General features: G+C 42.0%; 1 pseudogene; it reads right to left on the bottom strand.

Annotated features, from left to right (window-relative positions):
* Nucleotides 1-10,246: 10,246 nt before the first annotated feature.
* On the bottom strand, nt 10,247-10,963 carry LOC146629723 (18S ribosomal RNA; annotated as a pseudogene; the record flags this gene model as incomplete).
* Nucleotides 10,964-11,546: the final 583 nt, after the last annotated feature.

Raw genomic sequence — 11,546 nt, forward strand, 5'->3', positions numbered from 1 at the left:
GCTAGAGGGGCTTGAGCACCCGCCCCTTTCCTGATGGGTGCCCAAAGAGCCCTTTTGTTGAGGCAACTTTTTAAAAAAAATTATTATTATTATTTTTAATGTGTGTGTGCGTGCGGAGTCCTGTCTGTGCCCATCAACAATAATATTTAACTATTAATCACAGTTTTGCTAAATAAAAGGATCTGGCTTGCATCAGTCACATGATCACATTTAACCAATGATCGCCCTTGACGGCAGAACGCGCTGGTTACGAGCCGGGAACGAGCTCACAAAGAGCACGCGTATTTTTAGTGGTCCGGAGCTGTAGGAGAAACACAAGTTAACTCAGAGACACAGACTGATGCGACAAAACCAGTAAGTAGGTGTACAGCGTACACTGTAGTGTGTAGCACCCAGGAGTGTTAGCTTATCACGTACACGTTGGTAAGCTGTCTTGTTGCAACTGACGAACTGAAACAAATGATCGTGCTGTGTGTGCAACAGCGCGACAAACATTACCTGTCCTTTTATTAGCTGCACAGGTAGTGCTGGTCGTAGCTGCTGGCTACCTGTGTAAGGCTGTCATGGGTCTGTAGCTCTGTCACCGTTTTAGGGAACATGTTTAGTTTTAAAGTAAGTTTCCGGGCTTTTCCTGCCTTTCTGGAGGGATTATATTTCACTAAAAAACGATCTAATATGCATGTCCACATAATTATGCATTATTACAATATATTAAAACACACGCTGTATTTTAAAGAACATGCATTAAGAAGCAGATTATATTAGATTTATATTTTAAATAAGACAAAATTTGGATTTTACAGCAGTAAAATGATTGTATCTCTACAGTTTAAAAATGTAATAAGCTTTGCCCTGCACAGAGTGGATAGTGAAACAAATGGAATCATCATAAATACCATCCATCCATCCTTTCGCTTCCGCTTATCCTTTTCAGGGTCGCGGGGGGCGCTGGAGCCTATCCCAGCTGTCATAGGGCGAGAGGCGGGGTACACCCTGGACAGGTCGCCAGTCTGTCACAGGGCCGACACACAGGGACAAACAACCATTCACACTCACATTCACACCTAGTGACAATTTGGATTATCCAATTAACCTATCCCCTCAAGCTGCATGTCTTTGGACGGTGGGAGGAAGCCGGAGTACCCGGAGAGAACCCACGCAAACACGGGGAGAACATGCAAACTCCACACAGAAAGACCCCGGCCTGATGTTGGAATTGAACTCAGGACCTTCTTGCTGTGCGGCAACAGTGCTAACCACCGTGCCACCGTGCTGCCCTCATCATAAATACATTATTTCATATTTATTACTTCCCCCTCCTCATTGCTTTATTATTGTAGCTCTAGTAATAAATAATAATGTAAGGATTCTGGATCAGCACCATGATGCCCATAGTATATACAGTATTCTGAAGAAGGTCTAAAATGTCATTGTGTGTGCGTGCATGTGTGTGTTTTATTTAGATGGACTTTTAAAAAAAATATTACTCATGATATAACATTGTCCAGACATGCCTGGTAAGGACATGAGGAGGAAACAGTAGGAGCTGTGTGAGGCTACTAAAGGCAGTGCTATAACATTTTTCTGTCATCATTTTATTTTAGATTAAGTGCTGGAGTTGTTAGATTAGATTAGATTAGATTAGATAGAACTTTATTAATCCCTCGGGTGGGTTCCTCTGGGAAATTCGATTTCCAAAAAAGCACAGCACCGACAGAAGTTACAGAGTTATACACACACACATATATATAAATACAGAGACAATATAAATAAAATATACGAAGGGGATAAATATAATAAATAGGAATAAAAATAAAAATACAAGTGAATTGCACATTTCAAGTATTGAGTCTATTGCACCGTTGACTATTTACAAAAGTATTGCACAAAAGGTATTGTACAGTGAGGTGAAGAGGCACTACAGCTTAGTTGTTCCCTCCTTTGTCCTCCTGTTTCCCCTCCCTCTCCCCTCCAGAGAGGAGTTAAACAGTCTGATGGCGTGTGGGACAAAGGAGTTTTTAAGTCTGTTAGTTCTTGTCTTTGGGAGAAGCAACCTGTCACTGAACAGACTCTTCTGGTTGTTAATGGCTGTGTACAGAGGATGCCCAGCATTGTCCATAATGTCCAGCAGTTTCTTTAATGTCCTTTTCTCTGCCACTGTCACCAGAGTGTCCAGCTTCATGCCGACCACAGAGCTAGCCCTCCTGATCAGTTTCTCCAGCCTGGATGAGTCCTTCTTTGCTGTGCTGCTCCCCCAGCACACCACAGCATAGAAAAGTACTCCAGCAACCACCGACTGGTAAAACATCCTCAGGAGCTTCCTGCAGATGTTAAAAGACCTCAGCCTCCTGAGGAAGTACAGTCGGCTTTGGGCTTTTTTATACAGGTGCTCTGTGTTGCATGACCAGTCCAGTTTATTGTCCACCCACAGCCCGAGGTACTTGTACTTGTTGACCACCTCCACCTCCTCCCCCTCTCTCTGAACCGGCAGTGGACCTTCTCTGGACCTCCCGAAGTCCACAACCAGTTCCTTAGTCTTTGAGGTGTTGAGTTGCAGGTGGTTTGTGTGACTCCATGCGACAAAGTTCCTCACCAGACTTCTGTACTCCTCTTCCTGATCATCCCAGATACACCCCATGATGGCCGTGTCATCTGCAAACTTCTGAATATGGCATAATTCAGAGTTGTAGCAGAAGTCAGAGGTGTACAGGGTGAAGAGAAGAGGGGACAGCACAGTTCCCTGTGGTGCTCCTGTGCTGCTGACCACAGTGTCAGACGTGATGTCCTTCAGCCTGACGTACTGTGGTCTGTCGGTGAGGTAGTCGGAGATCCAAGCCACCAGGCAGGGGTCCACCTCCATCCTGTTCAGTTTTTCCTGAAGCATACAGGGCCGGATGGTATTAAAGGCACTGGAAAAGTCAAGAAACAGGATCCTGACCGTGCCTTTTCCCCCATCCAGGTGTGAGTGGGCTCTGTGTAGGAGGTACAGGATGGCATCCTCCACTCCGACACCCGCCTTGTATGCAAACTGTAGTGGGTCCTGGGCATGTTGTACCTGTGGTCGGAGGAGGTTGAGGAAGAGCCGCTCTAGAGTCTTCATAAGATGTGACGTCAGTGCCACCGGTCGGAAGTCATTCAGCTCATTGGGCCGGTTCTTTTTGGGGACCGGGACGATGCAGGATGTCTTCCATAGGGCGGGCACTCTCCCCAGTCGCAGACTGAGGTTGAAGACTCGTTGTAGCGGCTCCCCAAGTTCAGCAGCACACGCCTTTAGCATCCTAGGACACACCTTGTCTGGGCCTGCTGCCTTTCTGGGGCGAAGCTTCCTCAGTTGTCTCCTGACCTGATCCACTGTGACACTGGGAGATGTTTGGGCAGAGGGGAGGGGGGGAGATGTCTTGCTGCTGAGAGAGGGATTGGAGGAGGGGGGTGTCATGGTGTCAGGAAGGGGGGGAAGCGAGGGAGGCAGGAGAGTGGGGATTGGACTCTGTAGTGAAGGTGAGGGTGGGGGGGTTGTGGGCTGGTCAAACCTGTTGAAGTTGTTGAGTTCGTTTGCCTTCTCCACAGTCCCCCCCACTGTGCTTTTCTTGGTGTTGTGGCCTGTGATGGTTTTCACACCATTCCAGACCTCCCTCATATTGTTCCTCTCCAACTTCTGCTCCACCTTCCTCCTGTAGGTGTCCTTTGCTTCCCTCAGGCAGCGTTTCACCTCCCACTGTGCTGCCTTCATCTCCTCCTTCACTTTGCTCCTGAAAGCCTTCTTCTTCATGTTGAGGACAGCTTTGACTTCCTGTGTTACCCACGGTTTGTTATTAGGATAACACCGTACCGTCTTAGCAGGGGCGACCGTGTCCACACAAAAGTTGAGGTAGTCTGTAAGACAGTGTGTCGCCCTCTCTATGTCCTCACCATGTGGGCTCAGGAGCACATCCCAGTCTGTGGTGTCATAACAGTCCCTCAGAGCATCCTCCTTTTCTGGGGTCCATAGGTGTGGATAATTAGATTATAGTTTATTGCAATAGCAAGTTGTGCCTTGTTCTCAGATAGACAGCAAGTGGAGAGTGATATATGAAATGATGGGATGGAAGGAAGAAGAGAAGCAAAGAGTGATTCACAGGCAGAGCCTAAATTATTTCTCACAGTTTTTTGTTGCCTTATGGTTCCAAGCGCTGTCACCAATCTTTGCATTTTGTTATTATCTCATGACACAGCTACCATCTCTCCTATGGACTTTTTAATGTTTACAGTCTCAGATCAACACAGCCCTGCCCTCCAGCACTATCCACAGCACCCTCAACAGCAACATTGTACCCATCAGGTAAAGCATCGGCTACGTTTGCTTTGCCTTGTTGCCCATATTAGATTCTTGATGAATGTGTGTTGTTGTTATTCAGCCTGGTTCAATGTGCCCCTTTTTAACTTTGAGCACCGCCCCTTTAAACCTCTCTGCACGGCCCTGGTTAAATGTCACCGTTATTATTAGCCGGCCCGGAAACAGCGTATTTTATTTATTGTATCTCAAATTATAGCGTCATAATGATTACAGGACATCAGATTACTTGTTCTTATCACTTAATAATGCAGAGCTCATCATATAGAAATAAAAAAACTGAAGTTGTGCGCTATTTGAACACCTTGCCTGCCTGCAGCACTAAAGGACTCCATGAGAGACGTCTGTCTCGCCCTAGCAGCACCTGTCCTGTCCTCCTCTTCAGTTCGTATCAACATACACTCGTCATATTCTGTGATATGATTTACTCTGAGGTGTTTGACAAGGTTAGTGATATTGCCACAACCATACATGCCAACCCTCTCGATTTTTCCGGGAGAATCCCGGAGCCACCATTCTCCCGAATTTCCACCTGGACAACAAAATTGAAAAACCATATTGCAGAATTCATAGCGCCGCCGAGCCAATTCCAGTTTCCAACAATGGCGGCAGCTACTTAGTTTTAATATTACTCTTATTTCTCTTTCTGGGTCGCAAAAAGAAAAAAACAACTTTTGACATATTTTCAGGTGAGAATGTAGCTGTGTAAACTTCAAATATCTGAGCCGACACATCGTCTTCAAACCCCCGCGGTCTTTCACTACTCGGGTTAAACATGATATATAAGTCACTTTGATAACTTAAAAATGTTATTGTTTGGCTTTTTCAGTGTTTTATTTGTTCGTGAATAAATCGGTTTGGCTGAGATTAAAGTTATTAGATTAGATTAAATTAAATTAAACTTTATTAATCCCTCGGGTGGGTTCCTCCGGGGTTTTCACACAGCTGAATAAACATCAAACAGAAAACTAATTAAAGAAAGTGTGAGACGGTCGAGAGTTTACGTCAGCGCCCGGTTATATTTTAGATAGCAAGGAACAGACGGCAGAGTTTCACTCCACCGAGGGAACTCGTGACGTACTACCTGGCTTTCTTTAGACCGCGAAGGGCGGGTCCTCAGGTGGAAGCAGCCTCTGAATTTGGACACCCCCGCTGTTTTGGTGATGGTGACATTTAACGTATTTTATCCGATAAATAAACACTGTAAAATGTGCCCTTTTGATTGTCTCCCTAATTCTGAGGTTTCAAGGTTGGGAAAGTATAGCCACAACACCTCATTCGTGGAGCACTTTTTTGCCACATGTATCCAAACCACGTCTCAGCTGTTTGTGGAGGTAAAATACGTCCGCACAATTAGGCTCAGCCATTGTTGTGAGTGCGCGCGCCAAGGGGCTGCGAGACATTTATACAGCCGTATTTCGCACATGACTATGAAAGGCGGACGAGCAAGTAGATCCTTTGAATGTAGACAATCCGAATGTTATAGTTTCTTTCCACTACGTTGCTGTTAATGATAAACTACAAATTTACCCTAAATTACTAAAAAATATCGATATTTTAATGTGAGAATCGATTCTACAACATAAATGACTGGTATCGGAGGAATCGATATTTCAGGATCAATCCGCACATCACTAATACTAATCATCCACAACTATTTTCAGCTGCAGATGATAAAGGATTCAGAAAGTTTATTCATGCGGGCCCATATGACAGAGAAGGTGAATGTTCTTTTTGTTTTCATATTTTAATTTATATTTAATTATATTGTGTTGTTTCACTTTAAATTTGTAAAAGGAAAAAGCTGAAAATTTAAATAGTTAAAAGTTGAAATGTTGGTTTTTGTATTATATGATTTATTTATTACATTTTATGTGGAGTGAATAAATAAAAGTATATTTACGGTGGCCCCTAGAGACAAAGCATGTACAAACTCCAAAACACGGAAAAACTCGAAAAAACGTAAAAACTCCATAGCACGTACAAACTCCAAAACACAGGAAAAACTCAGAAGCACGTAAAAACTAAAAACACGTACAAAAGACAACAGAAGTGCTCCAGGATGCTCGTGCGCAGTGTTGAACTTTTGTTACCTAGAGGCTACACAAGCCAGGAAGTACCAACGACCAGATTTGGTGTGTGGTAGTAACAGGTAAATGAACATTTGTTTTAAATTATCTGAATGAGTGCTTGTGTATAAATACACAAACAATACACATATGCTTTCAATTGTGTAATTTAACTGATCTAGGTAGCTCTGTTTTGGAAGTTCAGTTAACGCTAAAAATGTGTTTTGGAGTTTGTACGTGTTTTGTCTCTAGGGGCCACCACATATATTTATATATAAACATATATAAATAAAACCACTTTTTTGTTTACCATTAGTAATTCCTTTTGTGCATAATTTTATATTATTGTTAATAATAAATTATTTAAAGCAACAAAACAACCTGAAGAGCCGGTTGGGAGCCAAAAGAGCCGGCTCTTTTTAGTGAGCCGAGCCGAAAAAGCCGGTTCTCTAAAAAGAGCCGGAAATCCCATCACTAGTTCCCACCTGTGCGTCCAAACTGCAAATGAACCGCGCATGAGCGAAGCCGCTGCTCCCACACTGACTGTAACACAGTCAATTCTTCCTTTACTCTTATGTTGTTTTGTGGATCACAAGGTTTAAAAACACACACACACACAAAGTAACTCCACCAGAGTGCCTATTTCGGGTCACTTTTGCCGGTCCAACACAGATGAAGGAGTAGGGATGGAATTGTGACATAAAAAAAACCCAAATAAAAACCAATAATCACTAAAAAAAAATTTAATTTGTAGTTCTAAGTCACTTCTAAATGCATTTAGGGCATTTTTTACTCACTTTATGTCTCTTCTTTTTTTTTCTCACCTACAACGTGGAAAAATTAGGCGATGGTGTCTTTTAGCAACTTCTAGAGACTTTTAGGAAAGCCAATAGCGATTTTCCTAACCGAGGAGTTGGCAACACTGGCCAGGGGCTGCAACACTAGGTCCCCTAACTTTCAGAAGCTGTCGAAAGGATAAAGTTGTGGTATATCAGTGGTTAGAAATACCATTATTACTTTAGGATTAGTGTAACACAAAGTCAGGGCTGACCTGGGACCATGTCTGTGAGTCACAGTGCGCAGCATGTGCTGCTAATGCTAACTGCTAACTAAAAGCCAAAAATCCAGAATTTGTTACGCTGGCTGCTGGGCTCAGTGGGTTTTTGCAGCAGCTCTACCTGTACTAGATGCACCTGCTCCTTGTCGTTTCTATCTCTGACTTCATGTCCTCTACAAGAGTTTTTTTTTTTTTTTATCTTCAAATGTTCAATAAAAACATGTATCACTAATTCATAACGAAGAAAGCTTTGTAACTATCCCCACTGGTGAAGACTGTGTCATTTCCACAATACTGCCCTCACAAACGATTGGCTCCTGGGAAGTCGTGCAGGCCCTGAGATGTCGATTTGAATGTGCCAGTCCTCATAGAGTAGGAAAGAAGTAACTTAGCAGGAATATTGGAAAATCAATATTCCCAGCTGGAAAAGCTAACCAAAGGTAAAATTCACTCAAAATTACTTGTTGCGCTACTAAGGCAAAGTGGCACAAACTTTAGAAAAACAAGAAAGAACACCCGGCAGAAACACAAAATTATAAACACACACACACAAAGAGGTGCTTCTGTAAAGTTATTAGAAGTTCAAAAACTTTTTCAAATACTGACTTCAGCTTCTTCAGCTATTTTCAGCTTTATGTTTTCAGCTGTATCTATGGCAGTCAAACAGCCTGGATTTGCTCAATTTGAATCCACCAATCAGAGCTGCTGCTTCTGTCTGCTTCATCAGGCTGTGTAGTTGTTCCTGTCAATGCAGCTGCATCCCTTGCTCAGTCAGTGCTCACACAGAAAGAGACACAGGCTGTCTGCAAAGTCATGACATGGAGCGTTAACATAAAATGTTAGGAAAAATTTTGTGACTTAAGACAAACGTAATAACTTAGCAGAAATACTATTATTTGGCAGAAATACTATGATTTGGTTGAAATACTATGATTTAGCAGAAATACGGTATTTAGCACAAATCCTTTAAAGTAGCAGAAATACTATGATTTAGCAGAAACACTATAATTAAGCAGAAATACTATATTTAGCACAAATCCTACAAAGTAACAGAAATAGTATAATTTAGCAGAAATACGGTATTTAGCACAAAAATTAAAAAATAGCAGAAATTCTATGATTTAGCAGAAATGCTATATTTAGCAAAAATCCTATAAAGTAGCTGAAATGCTATGATTTGGCAGAAACTATAATTACGCAGAAGTAGTATGATTTAGCAGAAATACGGTATTAAGCACAAAAATATAAAAGTAGCAGAAATGCTATGATTTGGTCGAAATACTTTAATTTAGCAGAAATACTATATTTAGCACAAATCCTATAAAGTAACAGAAATAGTATAATTTAACAGAAACACTATAATTAAGCAGAAATAGTATGATTTAGCAGAAATACGGTATTTAGCACAAAAATTTTAAAGTAGCAGAAATTCCATGATTTAGCAGAAATACTGTATTAAGTAGAAATACTATATTTAGCACAAATCCTATAAAGTGAAACAGAAATAGAATAATTTAATAAAAACACTATAATTAAGCAGAAATAGTATGTTTCAGCAGAAATACGGTATTTAGCACAAAAATTTTAAAGTAGCAGAAATGCTATGATTTAGCAGGAATACTATGATTTTGTAGAAATACTTTAATTTAGCAGAAATACTATATTTAGCACAAATCCTATTAAGGAAACAGAATAAGAATAATTTAACAAAAACACTATAATTAAGCAGAAATAGTATGTTTCAGCAGAAATAGTATGTTTCAGCAGAAATACGGTATTTAGCACAAAAATTTTAAAGTAGCAGAAATGCTATGATTTAGCAGGAATACTATTATTCAGCAGAAATACAGTATTTTACACAGGCATTAAAAAGTAGCAGAAATACTATGATTTGGTAGAAATACTTTAATTTAGTAGAAATCCTATATTTAGCACAAATCCTATAAAGTAACAGAAATAGAATAATTTAACAAAAACAACTATAATTAAGCAGAAATAGTATGTTTTAGCAGAAATACGGTACTTAGCACAAAAATTTAAAAGTAGCAAAAATACTATGATTTTGTAGAAATACTGTATTCATCACAAATCCTATAAAGTAACAGAAATAGAATAATTTAACAAAAAGACTATAATTAAGCAGAAATAGTATGATTTAGCAGAAATACGGTATTTAGCACAGACCGTGGGGATGAAGGGGAATGAGGACCCAGGTGCGGAGCTTTGTGTGCAAACAGTGCGTTTATTTACAGTGACGAAACTGATACACAACAATACATTCCCGTGTGTTCCCAACTCGTTAGCAACCTCAATTACACTGGTAAGCTCACACTCACAAACAGACCAGCTCGAGAACTGACAGGAAGTCCCACACAATGATCCTGCGTTGGTGGGAGCTCAATCGGATTCTTAAATAGCTCCCCGACGAGCCTGATCAGCAGCAGGTGTGTGTGGGGCTTCAGGCGTGGCCAATCCTCTAGTGGGACCACACCCATCAGGCCTGCAGGTGCTTGACATCCACACACATATACGCACACATACAGACACCCTGTCTACACACACAATAAGTGGAACACCAAACAGAAGCATAGAATAACAAATACATAACACAATATAGTTCATAACTGCTCGGGGACCCTGGGTCACTCCAACTCAGGACCCTGACAGACTGGTGTGTTTTCTTGACCGAGTTGTGTGTTAAATTCAACGAGGTCTGCGGTTTGTCTAATAACACCACGTAGAACTTCAAATGTCGTACGCTGCAGTGGGTCTGACTGATCTCTGCTTCCAGATGGATTATTCAATGTTCCCTGTGACATTTCTTTAAATAGTCAAGTTTGACCGTCTTCTCGGCGCTCCGCCAGGGGCCGATCCGAGGACCTCACTAAACCATCCAATCGGTAGTAGCGACAGGCGGTGTGTACAAAGGGCAGGGACTTAATCAACGCGAGCTTATGACCCGCGCTTACTGGGAATTCCTCGTTCATGGGAAATAATTGCAATCCCCAATCCCTATCACGAGTGGGGTTCAACGGGTTACCCACGCCTCTCGGCGAAGGGTAGACACACGCTGATCCACTCAGTGTGGCGCGCGTGCAGCCCCGGACATCTAAGGGCATCACAGACCTGTTATTGCTCAATCTCGTGTGGCTGAACGCCACTTGTCCCTCTAAGAAGTTGGACTCGGACCGCACGGGGTCGAGTAACTAGTTAGCATGTCGGAGTCTCGTTCGTTATCGGAATTAACCAGACAAATCGCTCCACCAACTAAGAAAGGGCATGCACCACCACCCACAGAATCGAGAAAGAGCTATCAATCTGTCAATCCTTTCCGTGTCCGGGCCGGGTGAGGTTTCCCGTGTTGAGTCAAATTAAGCCGCAGGTTCCACTCCTGGTGGTGCCCTTCCGTCAATTCCTTTAAAGGTTTAAAGCTCGAACAAATGTCAAAAAAGTTAAATACGTTCTCTGAAGTATTTAAATGCAAAAGTTAGCTTTGTCCAAACTGTTAAAGGAGCTCCTCTATTTAACCCTAACCCTTGGTGGGTGTGGCAGAGAATGGGATGTCGACCGTGACGTCACGATGATCCTTTGAGAAGATAAAATGAGCGCTGTGGATCATTCTGCGCATGCTCAGATCAATGAACAGGAGTTGTGCGTTTTCTCGACTGAGTCGTGTGTTTTCTAGACTGCGTTGTGTGACATTGTGACTGAATTCTATGCACATTTCACTGAGTCGTGCGTTTTCTTCCCTGAGTTGTGCGTTTTCATGCCTGAGTTCATCTCTCGTACGCTGCAGTGGGTCTGACTGATCTCCACTTCCCTGTGACATTTCTTTAAAGGTTTAAAGCTCAAAAGTGTCAAAAAGTTAAATCTCTGAATGATTTAAATGCAAAGGGTAGCTTTGTCTAAAACAACTGGCTCTTTCTGATGTAAACTGTTAAACAAGATCCTCTATTTAAGGTCTTGGTGGGTGTGGCAGAGAACGTGATGTCGACCGTGACGTCACGATGATCGTTTGAGAAGATCAAAGGAGCGCTGTGGATCATTCTGCGCATGCTCAGATCAATGAACGGGAGAATTATATGTAAAT

This window comes from Diplotaxodon limnothrissa, linkage group LG7, assembly GCF_057381915.1.
Source record: "Diplotaxodon limnothrissa isolate DT_005_m linkage group LG7, D_limnothrissa_male_GT1.1, whole genome shotgun sequence".
Taxonomy (NCBI): domain Eukaryota; kingdom Metazoa; phylum Chordata; class Actinopteri; order Cichliformes; family Cichlidae; genus Diplotaxodon; species Diplotaxodon limnothrissa.